The sequence below is a fragment of the Zonotrichia leucophrys genome, chromosome 14 (assembly GCF_028769735.1).
Source record: "Zonotrichia leucophrys gambelii isolate GWCS_2022_RI chromosome 14, RI_Zleu_2.0, whole genome shotgun sequence".
Classification (NCBI taxonomy): Eukaryota; Metazoa; Chordata; class Aves; order Passeriformes; family Passerellidae; genus Zonotrichia; species Zonotrichia leucophrys.
This window is the reverse complement of record NC_088184.1, coordinates 7,227,325-7,239,596: the sequence shown is the minus strand read 5'-3', so window position 1 is coordinate 7,239,596 and position 12,272 is coordinate 7,227,325. Positions and strand designations below refer to the sequence as shown.

The 12,272-nt window shown below is 39.7% G+C and overlaps 1 protein-coding gene across 3 annotated transcripts in view; it reads left to right on the top strand.

Moving 5' to 3' along the window:
* The window catches only part of SHISA9 (shisa family member 9), a 176,916-nt gene that overhangs the window by 20,331 nt on the left and 144,313 nt on the right, over positions 1-12,272 (top strand). The gene's annotated exons all lie outside the window — the stretch shown is intronic.

The following is a 12,272-nucleotide window of genomic DNA, read 5'->3' as shown; positions in this document are numbered from 1 at the left end:
TAAATAACTTTATGCAAATATATTGTTTCTTTCCTCTCAGAGTAACAAAATTACAGTAAAGAGCAGCAGTGCTGCAGGGTTCCTTTCAAACACACACAAATGTATGTGTGTATCACTTTGTAATATGATGACCTTGTATTGTCACGGTCTAGCATTTTACAGCCATTAACATTTCCTTGTGAAAATCTGCTTTGAAATATTTATTTGCAAGCTACCCTTTATTTCCTAGGTGACATCTTTTCCATCATTACTACAAACATAGGGAGATAGATGAAGATGTTTCTGGAACCAGAGACACAGAACTAGAGCTATGCTGCAAAGTGTGAATCACCTATCTGCCCTATGCATAAGGAGAGATTTTCAGATTTTATAAGTGTCAAAATCACCCAAACGTTTTCAGAAAGGAAGACAAGTGGTCCATGAAAATTTGGTCTCTGTAACTTAGTGCTTTACTCTGCTGAAATTGTCCACTGCAATAACACTAAAGTTTCCCTTTCCTCTTTACCACCTCTTGTGTCTGTTCATCAGGAGGAGGGGGGATTGTGCCTCTCCCCTCTGCATCTCAATAACCCACATGCAGTACTCCAGGTTCCTCCTGTGTTCCTTGATTTTGTTTGGCCAGGGAATAATCTCTGATTTTTTCAGAGTTGCCCATCCTGGGCTACATATCCTGGCTGATCAGCAAGCAAACAACTGTAAAGATTGTGGTTCAGCCTTTTGTCTCCATTCAGCCATTTGTTTTCCTAACAGCTGTAGAAATATCTCATCCTTGAGATCTCAATAACACCAAAAAGGGCAAAGGAGTAAAAAGTTACTGGAGGGAGTAACAGACAGCTAGACAAAATAAAAATTGCATTACCCTTGTTCTCTTTTAAGAACAATAAACCTCGAGTTATTTAGTGAGCACAATAAAATGCTACAGGGAATTGTTAGCACAAAGTTTGGATCCATAAATCACATAAGTATTGAGATGCTGCTCTGAGAGTCTGTAATCATCAAACAGTGAGATCTAGTCATCAAAGTCTGGGAATGCCAGGAAAACAAAAAGAAGGATAGGATAATCTATGGTACATCCTTTTCTGTGTGGATCAAAGAACTAGCTCCTCAGGAACGTGTCTGCCTGCTTTGTAGTGCCTAAATTAATTGTCCAGGAAAGTCTGGAAGAAGTCAGGATATGCCAGAAGGTCAGATCATGGAGGAAAATACAAGCTCAAAACTTGGCAGATGGTTTATTAGCTGCTAATTATTCTTATTTCTACTTTACATGATATTAAATGTGTGTTAGAAGCTTCCAAGTGGAAAATTCTCGCAATAGTTAATGGAGTTCAAAAGCTGCATTAATCCTCCTTTATGGCTTGTGACACTCTTGGGAAGGAAGGTACAGCACAGCTTCAAGGATGCAAAGGTGTAAAGCAACCTGAGGCAAACTAGCAAATTACAAAGGGCAAAGTCCTAAGTGCATATTTCCCCATGGGAAATCTCTGTAGGTAGAAATGGATTAAGTTCCCCCATACACCTGTAGCTTATTTAGAGTTTGAGATCAGTGCACTCTGCAAGCTGGTAACTTTAGGAAAAATCTTCTCATATAGATCCTTACAAGTCTTATCAGTTTGGAAGGAATTAACAGAAGTGGAATAATTTAATCTAAATTATCATCTCAGCAAATTAAAACTAGACCATATGCATGTCATAGTCCAATATCACATGCATGGCTGAATCCTGGCAGTCAGGATGTCAGGATCAATTCTCCATCATCTGAAGAATCCTTTTGAACTGTTCTCACAGTAACTTGCAGCCATGGATTTCCCTAGACTTGACCTGTGTGAGATAACTGTGAGCAGCACACAGACTGCTTGCTCTGTCCTGTGGATTTGCTATCAGTGAAAGCTCCTAACTGTCCTTCTCACTAGCTATCCCCTGATTAAGTCATGGAGAGCTTTTTTACATCATGCACAGGACTAAAACATGGACATCATTCTCATGCTGAACCAGTTCCTGACACCCCCTCCATATAAGAAATGACGAGGCCTCGCAGCTGGAGCTGTGGCCATTTAAGCAAACCTGAGCTTTTTCCCAGCCTGCCTGCCTGCAAGCTGAATGCCTCTGAGCATCAGATTATCTTTGTGCTTCATATTGTGGAACAGTGTTGCAGAAGCCAGAGCAGAGCTGGCTGTGGTCCAGCATTATCATATTTATGTTCCGATATCTACAACTGGCGTGCATAGATTGCTGCTGCCGCTGCTGCCTGAAGTGCTGTGCACTGCTATCACCAGCAGTCAGAGCAAACGAGGGTTGGCAAACTGCAGGATCCAATATCAGCCAGCCTGGCAGATCCAATTCAGGAATGAGGATCAGCACAGCCTTAACATAAAGAAATTCCGGATGAAAAGGTAAATTGCTCAGAGCGGATGTATTGAACATAGGAGATGAGAGAAGCTGTCAAAGGAAGATGACAATGAACAACCACGTTTCATAAAGAAGATGTCAGAAGGCACATGGAGAGAGTCTGTTCTATTTAAGACATTCCAGAGATTGTTTTTGAAAAAAGAATTCAAAATTTCAGAGCTAGGTATTGTGGTGCACCTGGAGCAGCCTGCAATGCCCACTGAACTTTCAGAACAGAGCTGTATCTGCAGAACACTCATTATCCACATTGGTAAAATTACCTGGACTGGATTTTGACCCTGTATTAACTTAACTCATTCAGCAGAGGTTAGGATAATAACTATATTATATTTTTCTTTTTAAGCCACAGTTCAATAATATCAGAAAATGAGTAAGCAGAAATAAGCCTGAAAACCAGTGTCATCATGCACACAATGTAATAACAACTTAATGACTGAGTCAGCAGGCCAGGCAAAATCTCATTTTCCACACCCCACAGAGTATCTTGTGGATGATACCATTGTTTCAGTGCTCTCTCTCCCAGTCTCCTTCTTGCCCATGAAAGATTTTTTTTGCCTTCATGTTTGCGATTCTGCCCATGCCTGACAATTGTAATGAAGATATGCCACAGTTTTGGTGACAAGGCAAGTATTCTAGAGAAATCCTGGCAGAAGAGATGAAATGAAATAGTTAATACCTGACATTGGGTTCTGGAAGTGATCACCTATATATAAATTTATGTAATGCTCTATAATTTACAGAAAAAAAAATCATACTTTTTTGGAGGTCACCATTAATTTAAAAAACAATGAAAACACATATAAATGCATGGAAGAAAACAGTTTCCTATTAAAATGTCATTGCAGCATAAGGATCCATAAAGGTGATATGGGAAAAGACAGCATATGTTTGTCTCAGCTTCAACACCAACTCTAGCTGAAAAAGTGTTATGAATTTTTGAGAGCTTCTTGACTTAGAATAACAAATATGGGGGTTTTAAACAAATAATTGTGTTTTCTTACATACTTTAGTGTTCTGATCACTTCAGGATACCTTCAAGTCCATATGTGTTTTACAGGAATATGACATTCCACTTCACATTTCTGAATTTAGGCCACTCACACACAAAGTGTGTTTGAGCTGCCACAGTTTACATACATTGATCTATATCCCCACATGTGCTGTGCAATGTGTAACATGCATAGCACGTTGTATTCTCACTGCAGCTTTGACATTGGAGGATTTTTCCTCAGCTATGGAAGCAATCCTTGTCTTGTTACCAACTTGCCTTAAAGTGTTAGTGGGGAAAAAACCTTTTTATGAATATATGAACAAAAAATGCCTTCTGAGAGATAAATTTTCTGTCATGTTCTGCAGCTACAATCACAAGAGGCCCTAGATGAACTCATTGCACATTTTGAAGCAAACAAATGTATTTTAGCAGCAGCAGCAGGATTTTTCACCCATTATTTACAATGCTTTTTAATTGTGGGAACTATTAACTCTACAGGCACAGAAAAGTCAAGAAATTTGTATCTTCTGATTTTAGGATTTAGTGCAACACAAAGTGAAGGTTAAAATAGCATTCTCATCCTGATACAAAACCAGGGACAGTCAGGTATTGTCTTTCCTTGCCTTTGACAGTCTTTAAATTCCATTCACTGTATCTTAAAAGAATATGTCTGATGTGCAGCAGTGTAATGTCTATTAGCATAATACTATAATCATTTCAGAGCTATAATACAATAAACACTATCATTGTTTAGAAAGTCAAGATATTCCCATCTCATAATCCAAGGATGCTTGTAACAATCTGTTGTATCACTCACATTAGCATCATCACCTACTTTGGAGATGCTGAGATGTAATTTAAACCAGAAACAACAGAGTACTGGGGATGAGGAAATGCTGATCAAAACCTTAAGGATTTCTAGAGGTCACAACATCCTGGCAGTCTGCCACAGTCACGGCTGCTGACTGGAGAACACTTTCTAGTTTCCTTGCAGCTCCAGGTTAACACAGTTACTAAAATAAACACTTTGAAAAATTTAGGAATTGGTACTAATCAGGAGCTCATTTTAGGGTGAGAAGGGGGGAACTTTCAGTTTTCCAATATCCATAAAGGTTCAAACAGGAGTAATATAATATTTTTAACATTTAAAATAATTTCCAGGGCTAATTTAGTAATTTTTTATGTGATTCACTGAAGAAATCGGCTTACTTAGCACTGTTGATTCAAAAATCAGGAATAAAATCTGACTGTATGAAAAAACTCCTACTACTGAAATGGATCCAGGCATTGCCTTACTGCTGTGGGGACAAAAAAAAGCCTTAAAAGACTGGATGATGAAATAGAACGTGGTGCTTGTGGATCCCCAGTTAAAATACAGTCACAGTGAGTGTAACAGTGGCCAGTTTGTAAGTCTGCAGCCTAAACTGTGTGTCACTAGATCTCCAATCCTTTGAGCAGTAAATAATCTGGAAAGAAACAAGTTTCTCAGTTTCTTAATAGTGTCAGTAACCTGTTCTCTTAAGCAGACAGACTTGCTAAAACAGGGGTAAGAGTGTTTAGTAGAAAATGTTTAATTTATTAATACACTCAGCCTTACTGAAGAAAATAGAGGTTTTTTTAACCAGAAGCATGTTAGCTTCACTGCCAGACTGCATTTCAGGTGGAGTTGTTTCTTGGGGAAATTGGTCTGTGGCAGGCTGACAGAGTGCCTGGGCTCCTGGGGACGGTGGAGTCCTGGTGTTTTCTCTTCTCCCTCTTGTTCCAATGGGCTTTAGGCTAAAGCAATCTCAGTGCTAAATTCCCTTGACAGGGGAGAAAGAAAGAAAGGGAAAAGTGAATGGGTAGAGCTGTGATCCACAGCAGTGTGCTCACACTGGCCAGCCTCCAGCTCTGACCATGGCATGGCCGGGGTGGGTTCATAGATTTAAAGGAGAAATTAGTTCCATTAGATCTGGGATCTGTCCAGGTACCCTCTGTAATATCCAAGTCCTGTGATTTTACCCAGCAGCTCCTGTAATCAGCATGTGGGCTGTGAATCCAAACTGCTGCTATGTTTCTGTTCTAGGAGTCAGATTTTAGTGACAATTTTCTTTTTCATAAATACTTCTTTAATTTTTTCTTTACTTCCTTTGTATAATAATACAAACTCAAAGTGTAAAATATACTTATAATCCTGAGAGTTCTGTTAAACCCTAAGTGATAATAGGAAAAAGGAGAAGAATACTAATGGAAAGAGCATATACTGAAGATTTTGCTTTCATGTGAATGCAATTAGAGCTTTTCCCTTAAGCTAATAGGATAAGTAACTATATGAGGAAATCCACAGACACTGCAAATGTGCAGGAGGGAGAGAGCAGTGTTTGCTTGGTGTTCAATGGTCCATGTGTAATAAGCTGGCAGTTCCATCTAGTTCCTACTGGACAAACGCGTACATCAGAAATTCCTGCTTCTCCCTTCCTCCAGCTGCACATTTGGAAGTTTCAGCAGTGAAACCAAGAGCTGAATTAAGAAAGACATTGCTACATTTTCAAAGCTTTTTTTCTATTTTTCTCTATTTCTTTCTTTGTAGGTAAATGTAAGCACACAACAAATACATTCCTATTGCATATATGGCTGTGAGATTCAGGATAACAGTTGATTTCCTGAATATCTGTGCATGACTGACCAACTCACATGCCTTTGTCAAATTATTCTAGGAGATCTATTCTGATACTCCCAAACTTTGAGGCTTTCCTAAAAAGCATTTGCTAACTTGATACCAGATTAATACTCTGTCTCTTGAGAATAAAATAATGTTCTAGAGTTTTCAGTTGTTACTCTGATTCCTGGAAGACAGAGAATAAATGGTGTACAGGTTGGATCACAGAAGTAATTAATTTCTTTAAAATGTAGAAATGATTCCTTGATGCTAGTAATTCCCCAGAAATTATAGCATATATATATATATATATATATATCTAGGATAACACAAACAGTGAGTCTGTGGTAGTTTGGTATGGCACAATTATTGGTGCCCTTAATTTGGGATGCTTTATATTTGGATTTTGCCTACACAAACATACTTCTAAAACCATGTTGACATACCCAGTACAGCAAACCACTTACATGAGGTTCTCACAACTCTATTCACAACCAGCAGGAGACTGGCAGTTTTATTTTGCTCTGTAATATTGCTCCTGGCCAGGATGTGAACCAGTTTCTGGCAGTGCATGATTTCCAAACTATGGAAAAGATTGTCAGGCCCATTCCTGCATGGCTTGGGGTGAGAAGGGCCAGAAACTTGTGTGGAATTCGCCAGAAGTTCCCTAAAATAGGGAAATATTTTACCACTCTATTATTTGTGCCACCCTTTTTAGGAGCTGTAGTGAGCTCCAGGGATTGCAGCCCTTTTAAAGGGAAGAACAACAGAGCATCAAGGACACTGTCCTTGGAACAGCAGCCCCAGAAATGCTGTGACTCCAGGAGCCAGGGTGGCAGAACTTTGAGGCTGCTATAAAGCACATTGTGAAAACACAAAAGTCTCTCCAGCTTTTCCTTTAGTGATGGACAGTTGTTAATGACAGGGAACTGTAAATATTGCATACACAGGATGGGGATATGCAACTCAGCCAAAACCAAAAATCTATCAGCAGTCTTTAATGCCTTTAAAAAAAATCTTAACATACTGGCAAAACCAAAAGTTTAAAAAAAATTCTTTTCCTGTAAAAATGTTTCAAGCACTGTAAAGGTTCTTTCTCCTGAGACAATGGCTGCTGAGTCTCCAATGCCTTTTGCTGCAGCAAAAGATTCACAATTGTCTATTCAATTTGTAAACACCTTCATGCTTGTTATGTCATTTTTTTGTCCTCCAATATTCCTTTAGTGCCTACATGAGATCCCTGTGTGCCTCTGGTATTACTGATCTAGCCAGGAATTTATACTTTTTGCCCTCAGGAGTAGCAGGCTTGAAAAAACGTTTGGCATAGTTGGAATGGAGGACATTAATATCACTGACCCTTTTGTTAATGGGTCACTGACCCTGTAAATGGTCTCTACTCTATGGAATGTGTTTTAATCTGCAGGCAGTATCTTGCTAACCTCCCACTTTCCTATGGAATTTCACAAACCTGAACCCCATTCTGTGGAATCTCTCTAATTGTTTAGATGCAGAGTGACTTGCATCCCATAACAACTACAATTAAACTATGCCACATGGCTTCATCACACTTGCCCCAAAATACCTTTGCCATCAACATTTCTCAGAGTGGCAATTCTCCTGAGCTTTCCAGAATTTATAGGTCACAGGTAAAACAGCATGTTCTCTGCAAATGTTAATGAGTTTACAAACTGCTGAGTATTATAATGATAAATTTGATCATATTTCTCTACTGACTTTGTATGGTCTTGGTGCTGCAATATTTTTAGCTTATATCTGCTCTCAAAGGGCCCAATCCAAAGCTCATTGAAGTCAAGGAAAATAGGTGTATTAAGATTAGCAGCTTTTGATCAAGCCTGAGACAGTCAGTGCCATAAAAACATTATCTGTGCACATCCCTTATATGCCACTGACATCTCCTTGCACCACTGTGAGTTCCTGAATCTCATTTTCCTTGCAGCTTTCTGCCTGATCAGGGAATCTATTAAGTCCAGGCAGTCAAGGCAGCTGTCTTGAGTCAGATAATTTTCAGCTTCCTACATAAAGGGAACTAATATAATATCAACTTGATGCCCCCATCACTGTCATAACTCACGTGGTGCTGTGGAGGGAGAAGGGCAGAATGTGAGCAGTGATTTCTAAAGCCCTGGCCCTGGACAATCCTCTGCTTCTGTAACAGACTCCCTGTCCTGCATTTACAGGTACTTTCACCAACTTTCTTGGGCACAAAGTAATTGCTGTAGCTTCCAAATGCATCCTTTCCCACCTGAAAGGGTATGGTGCACACTGGGAACAAGGCTGCATTTTTGTTCAGTGTCTCTTCCCATACAGGTACAGACAGAGACCTGTACTCTGATGCCTTCCTTTGGCATTTTAATCCCTTTACAGATAGAAAGTGACCTGTTTATTTCAGGAGGGTGCAGTTCTGTTGTGGTATATGATGGCATTAATATATATCATTTGAAGTTCTAGTGACCAGACCTAGCACTACCTTTAGGGAGAGACAAAACTGTTTACAGTGCTTTGATGAACCATCTTCCACAACAAGTCCACTTAAAAAAATACTGATGACAAAACTAACAGTTTTGAGATGAGAATCTTCATGAAATACAAACCAAACACTGAAAATGCCTGGTGGTAATGGATCATCTATCATCCCTTCTAAAACTGTTTCCTTTGAATGAAATGGAATTTTGTGAGGGTTTCAGTGTCACACTTCAGGATGTCTCCTGTGGAAAAGGTCAATATCTAACAACAGCAAATGTTATCACACAGACTAGGTCTTATGCCAGTATCAGAAACTTCCCTCCAGGTTACCAAAGAGCAAGATAGTTGATGTTTGGTTTGGGCACTAGATGGACTTCTTCAGAGGGCTACAGAGAATTTAAATAGCAGATTCTGTCTTTATGATGAAACTGGTTTTGAAGTGCTTTAGTTTACAAGCCCCAGGTGTTTCTGGAGTGCAATTCAATGAGTATTTTACAGTTTCATAAGAGCCTGCTCTCTTTGTAAGAGAAAAGCAAGAACATGACTGTTTCTATTTTCTCTTTTCCAGTTTTACTAACACTCTTGGTATAAAGGGTAACACAAACAGTAGTCCTTTCTATGCAAAAATAGTATTAGACTCTCTTCAAAGGACAATGTTAATCCTTCCCTCTTCCATTCCACTTAGTTACAGTGAAAAAATACAAAACTAAACAATTCCTCAATAATGGAAAAAAATAAAATTACATTTTCTGATCTCTTGTATTTTCTTTCCTCCAAAGCCTGTGCTCTGGTCAGTGTAATATATTGTGTGAAAACACAATGTACACACTCCACATACTTTTGAAATATCTGGTGAAATGACTTTTTGATTTTTCTGGGTATAGGATGAATGTGCAGTGAATTCGCAGTAAAAGCTCTATATAGGATCTCTTGATAGGTGTAACTTATTTTTTATTTACAATTTCTATGGCTTCTAGTTTTTATTTTCTCTTCTCCCCTGCTGTCTGAATTCAGTATGAAATAAATTTGCAATCCCACAATGTTGCTTCAACCTTTAAAAATGGACTGCAGCCAGTGCCAGTTTTGGGCAACTGTCCAAATTTACACACCAGCCACATAGTGCAAAGTAGTTTTTGTTACCTTTGTATCATTTAGCCACAAATTTCTTTTTATTCTCTCAATTCCCTGAAGGAATGACCTCCTTGTCTGGGTTGCTCCCACCTAGTAAATGTGCTAATTGTTATTACTTAATTTCCTGATAGAATTGTGTTCAATCCTATGCCTGTTGAAGGCCTGGACAGCAGTTTCATGCACATCCCGTAATGTTTGGAAATGTAAAGCATAAGGGCTGATCTAGGTAGCCTATGGCTCATGGTCCTTTAGCTCTTTGTTTTGGTAGTGATCTTTAGGAGAATGCTATTCATTATTTTCTATTTCAGTGTATTAGAAATTTTTGTCCTAATTTTGGAGAGATACTAAAGCTTCCACAGTTCTGATATCTTTAAACACAACTTCATCAGGGGACCAAACAAGTCAGCAACCTACACAACAGTAATGCTGCTGTTTCAGTGACAATAGGAAGTGTGTTTTGAGTCTATACCAACCTTGATTTTGTAAACATAAATGAATTCAACAAATGCAGTCTATTATTCCAACATATACTTAAAAATGTACTGTATTGCATAATGTATTGTTTGAGTTAAAAAGAGCAAATAATTGCATTTAATGAATGATCACTGTGTTTAAAAATATTTTGAAGACAATTTTTTTAATACCAACTTCGTGTAGCAGGGTAATTATAGAAGTGGGAATATCAAATAATCAGTTTATGGTCATATACCCTGTACTTCTGAACAATTTTATGGCTGTAGTTTACTACCTCTGTGACATTAATGTCAGTGAATTGCTTCTTTCTACAGTGTCCACTGTAGTGTTCTAAGAATGAAATATCAGAAGAATTAGAAAGGTGAACAGGTACAAATATTTCTCAAATGATTAAGAGACTTCTCTGTAGCAAGTCCATATCTAATAAAATAATAATCATGTGAACTTCAGACATACAACTTGTGAGTTCAGCCAACAGATCCTCTGCTTCACAGCAACTGATACTTGGCAGCTTTAAAAAAATATTAATCAATCCATGGATTACTAAAATTTCAGCACTAATTTGTTGTGACTTAATGTAACTGAAAATATTTCAGCATGTCTAATTCCATATTATATGGCAACATATTCCCCAAGCTGAATATCTCCACCCAAAGCACTTACATTTCTGTCCAGGGCTTTTCAATAAATGAACAATTTGGCCAGTGGTTCATGGAGAACTGCTGGTGGTTCCAATGGGGATGTGCAGGTGCCCTGTGCAGCAGGTGCCAGGGATGCCCATACCAAAAAGCTGTTTGGTCTGAGCAGGTCAAGAAGAGAAGTTGAGCTGGAAGCAGAAACCACAGCTTTGGGGGTAAAAAGGCTGTGTTTAAGCTGGGTTTAAGAATGCCATCATGCTGACAATGAAACACCAGTGCTTCTCCTCCAGCTCCTCCTGCAAAGCTAAGCAGAACTTTATTTTTGGTGTACATTTTGTTGAGGACTGTGAGGGGGTAGTGCGCCTTCCATTTATAGTGCACCCACAGGTTTTGTTATTGCTCTTTTATTAAAGGCATGATGGACAGAATCATTAACTGTGCAGATTATTTCCTTACATAAGGAGAAGAGAGCATCATGCTGTGATGGTCCAGGGGTGTCCAGCAGTCCTGGTACTGCCCTGCTTCTGTCTGGGTACCCCCTGCTGCTGCCCCTGGCTCATTCCACTTTTATTCTGGATCCCAAGGCTTTGCAGTCACCTGTTTCCATCATGCTGCCATGAGCCTGCAGCAGTGTGGGGTGATAGCAGTGTGGGTCTGACAGCTCCCCCAGTTCTCCCACATCCTGCAGCCCCATTGCTTTTTGGACAGGCAGAACTCCAGGCTTGCCCACCTGCTCCCAGTGCATCCCGATTCCCATGCCTGCCTACACCACACTCTCCTCTACAACCCTGCAAGTACAACAATCCACTGGAGCTCCTTTGACACAATGCACCATCCCTTAACACAGAGAAAGACAGAAACCTGGCAAAAATATTAAAATTATGTGTGCCTGGCTCATTTTTCTTGAGGGCTCAGTGACCCTCAAGAAAAATGAGAGTCTCAGGTGCATGCCAGGAAGCCTGTGGTTTGGGCAAATTGTACCCTGGTCTTCATGGCTGTCATGTCACCAGACTGCACTTTCAGCAGTGGCACCACTCAGAGGGTCCCATTTCAAGCCCTGGCCATTTGCCTTTTCCTGCCTCCCTGTTTAAGAGTATCACCCTCCTCCTTCCCCCACCACAATCTCATCACAGCTCTCTTCAGAGTCAGACTGTAATGACTTAAAAATCACTGCAGTCCTGCTGTGTGTGAATTAGAGGCAGCTCTGTTCCCCTCACAGAGCCACACTGTGGCTTCCCAGAGAGGGGCTGCAGGACCACTGGGGCAGCTGCCTGCAGCCTGGGGCCATGAACCAGATTTCCTGGCATCCCTCCACTGTTAGCTGCAAGCAGCTCATATTTCTTCTGTAGACACAAGCTTTGTTTTCAACAATTTAGTGTCCTTCTGATTTTGAAATATGAGAGAAATAAGCTTGCTAATATATTTGAGGCAGGAAGTGGGCACCACAAAGTAATGGCTATTTTCTAAAGGACTCTTAATTCCTTTAAGGACCTCTGATTTCCTTTCTTAC